The following is a 3516-nucleotide window of genomic DNA, read 5'->3' as shown; positions in this document are numbered from 1 at the left end:
CCCTGCCCACTCCACTGTCCCTATAGTCCTATCCTGTGTTCAAAGGATATACGTCCTGAGAAAAGGTCATCCTTAGAAGCACAGAGCTATGAGCCCATGGGCACTAGCAGAAAACAGAGACCAGGACAGTGGCCTCGCTGTTGTCCAAGGGAGAAATCAATAGAGGTTATGGTGTTTTACTGATGATGTCCAACAGCAATATTGACATTAATGAAGGATTCATTTAAAAACTGTTGAAGAAACTGTAAATAATGATACATATAAGTAAGATACATTTGAGAAAGAACCTGAGAAAGAGATTTTTGCATGAGGAAACAGTGGACATGAACCACTCTAACGTTAGAAAAAGAGCCAAGTTCAAGTCCAGGTGAAAGCTGTTAAGTAGCCTGTGAGTACTAAGAGGCAAGCCACTAGAAACCTGGTGTATCATTCAATTCCATGTTTGTTCCTCCTGTTACAATCAGGAAGAGAAAATCTACACAAGATGCCCATGAAAGGAACACATGATAAAGGAAAGAAAAATTCCAAGGAAATCATGTTTAGAAACTCCATAATATACATGGACTCCACATTATAAGTCTTGAAAAACTTATCTATAAATACTATAGTAGTCACCTCTTATAAATGAAGGGACATTATGTAGAAATTTCCTTCTAACTAAAATATTCCCTCCTCAAGGGACGCTTCTTAATACTCAGAAAGTATACTTTCCTGGCAGGGGAGATACCATGATCATGAAAGTGGTTTTCCCAGGGCAAGGTCTTATCCATTGCACTCCGATGTGCTGACCCCTGTGATTTCTCCAAATGTGGGAAGCTGACGGCATAATTTCCGGTAGTGAGGGACTGTGTTCACACTGTCCCCTGGGGTGGGGGGAACTCAGAAGGTAAGTGAATTTAAAAGCCTTGGTATGGTGGTGCAAGCCTTTAATCCCAGCACTTGGGAGGCAGAGGTAGGTGGATATTTGTAAATTGGCCAGCCTGGTCTACATAATGAGTTCCAGGAGAGCTGGGGCTACAGGGAGACCCTGTCTCAAAAAAAAAAAAAAAAAAAAAAAAAAAAAGGCTTTGGGAGGTAAACAAACTAAAGTCTAGTGGCATTCCTTAAACCTACAAGAGGCACAAAGATCCTCCCAAAGTTTATATGAGCAGTAATGGTTACTGGGGAGAGGAGACTCCCACTGGCTGAGCTGCCAGCAAGTTGTACAGGGTTTGCTATGGATGCAGCTTTTGTGTTATCCTTCATGCTGGGGTGGAGTTTTGGGTAGTGAGGCTGCTTTTGAGTCATCCATATTCCTCTAAGTAACCCCATCCAACCCAGTAAACTAACCTAGACTTGCCTCTTTGGTCTGTCATTTGTACCCGCTCTGGGGTAAATAAGTGTTTGCTCACAACAGGGAGGGTATATTCTAATACCCCAATGAAAGCCTGATTCATGAACAGTACCAAACGCTATACTTATATATGTATGGTGAAATAAGGTGTGTGTGTGTGTGTATTTATGAATTCTTAGGTACAGTAAGAGAATGACAACAATAAAACAGGACAATTATACTCTAAAACTAAAGTTGATATGGTTTCTGTTGTGCAAAGTATTTTATTGCTCTGTTCATAGCCTTATTGTAATCATGTGAGATGAGGTAAATTCCTGCATGGTGAGATGATGTAAGGTGACCAGCACGTGCACTGCACCATAGGGCTTTGCCACTGTGTTAGAACTGCGTTTTTACTGTACAGCAAACCACAGCAGTTAATCTGCCAATCAAGCCAACTCTTAAATCTGAGGATTAACAGGGAGACATTCAGCATGGACACACTTGGCATAGAAATGATTCATGATCTGAGCTGGAAGCTGTGGTTAGAAAGGAGCATAGCTTCAAATTTATGAAATATTTACTTTTGACATTTTCCAATTTATATTTTTAATCCGTGGTTAACCCTGAGAAATTACAACTGCAAAAAGTAAAACCATAAGGATAAAGAGGATGATATACTATAAAACAACTCAAGGGGGATAATGGTGATGCCAAAATTGTAGCACTCCTTTCTGCAATTTATAACAAAAACAAGTTCAAAAACTATTCATGGTATTGTGCATGGTGGTGAACACCTATAATCCAGCCATTGGGAAGCTGAGGCCAGGTGATTATGAGTTCAAGAAGAACATGGGTCACATAATGGAATTACTATTAGAAGAAGCAAATAATAAGTAAATAAATTTAAAGTTAAAAGTTAGTCACATGATCTCATATCACCAGCTTCTGTTACACGGGAGATTCCTATTTAGAGATCGGTCATGAAGCTGACCAACTGGAGAAGGTATAATCATCAACAAAATCAGGAGAACAAGAATACCTAACAGAGAAGTTCTTTTAAAAAAGGGGGGGTGGGGGCTGATGAGAGATGGCTCAGCAGCTAAAAGCACTAAAAGCACTGTCTGCTATTGTGGAGGATCTGACGCCTTTGGCTGGCTTCCGCAGGTATTACACACAGGTGCACTTACACGCAATTTTGTTATTTGAAAACAACAAAATAAAATTTAAATTGAAACCTCACAAAATACATGAAAAGAATGAAGAATTTCATAAAACACATGAAAAGATTGAAGAATTTCAAGAGACCTTTTCTCACCATTGTCTGCATGAACCAAGATGATCCCAGATTAAAAAAAAATAGATAATTGTACAAAATGGGAGGCAAACTCAGGAGTATCTACTGTACTTCAAAAAGCAACCAAAGCACCACAGAGAACTCAGGTCCTTAAAGCTATGACCATAAAACATGCGAGTGCCTTATTGTTTCCCTAAGAAGTTCAAACAAACAGTGTAAACCTTCCTGTTAGAGGCTGCAAGTTCCTGGCTCTGAGAAGTATCAGGGAGGACCCAGTCTTCTTAACACTGTAGTCCATGCAGTGATGGATAAATCTTCACTTAGCTTGACATCTTCAGGGCGGAGATGCAGTGGCTTAAGACTCTCAAGGACTTCCCAGTGCACGTGGAAGAGAACACAGTGATACTAAAAGGACGTTTGCCACAAAAACCTCATTACCTTGTGTTTCATTGTGACTATGTTCTCCAACCCACAAGATGCCCAAAATTACTCCCCTTGCCTCTAAAACCCTGTGAGTCATTTCAGATTTCAAACGACTAAAGGACTGTAAGAATAAGCCAGTTTGCAATGTAGAGTAGAGTGGGAGGGACTACTACCCGAGAGCAAAGGAATTGTGAGGGTGAGGAATCTGGCAGACCATGTAGGGAAGAAAGCTCGAAAAAGATGCTGGCTTGGAGCACAGTTTAAGAAATAAGCACATATAGGAGGCAGGTGCACCGAGTTGGGCTCCTGTCACTCTCCTGCACCGGGCTTCGCTGTCCCTGAGCAGTTGCTCGGTTCTTTTCTTCTGACCACCTTTCTACCACCTTTTGTCCTTTCTCCTACCCTGAAACCAATTTCTTTCATAGTTTTCATTCAGAAAGAATTGTACATGTCCTAGGCTCTCCTAAATCTAAATATCCAAGAC

General features: G+C 40.7%; 1 non-coding gene across 1 annotated transcript; it reads left to right on the top strand.

The window, feature by feature from the left end:
- The first annotated feature begins 703 nt into the window (after nt 1-703).
- On the top strand, nt 704-866 carry LOC115071206. The gene has a single exon (XR_003850313.1). It is a non-coding gene; the product is annotated as a U1 spliceosomal RNA (small nuclear RNA).
- The last annotated feature ends 2650 nt before the right edge of the window (nt 867-3516 follow it).

The sequence above is a fragment of the Nannospalax galili genome, unplaced genomic scaffold, assembly GCF_000622305.1.
Source record: "Nannospalax galili isolate Female #2095 unplaced genomic scaffold, S.galili_v1.0 scaffold96, whole genome shotgun sequence".
Taxonomy (NCBI): domain Eukaryota; kingdom Metazoa; phylum Chordata; class Mammalia; order Rodentia; family Spalacidae; genus Nannospalax; species Nannospalax galili.
This window is presented reverse-complemented; position numbering and strand designations above follow the sequence as displayed.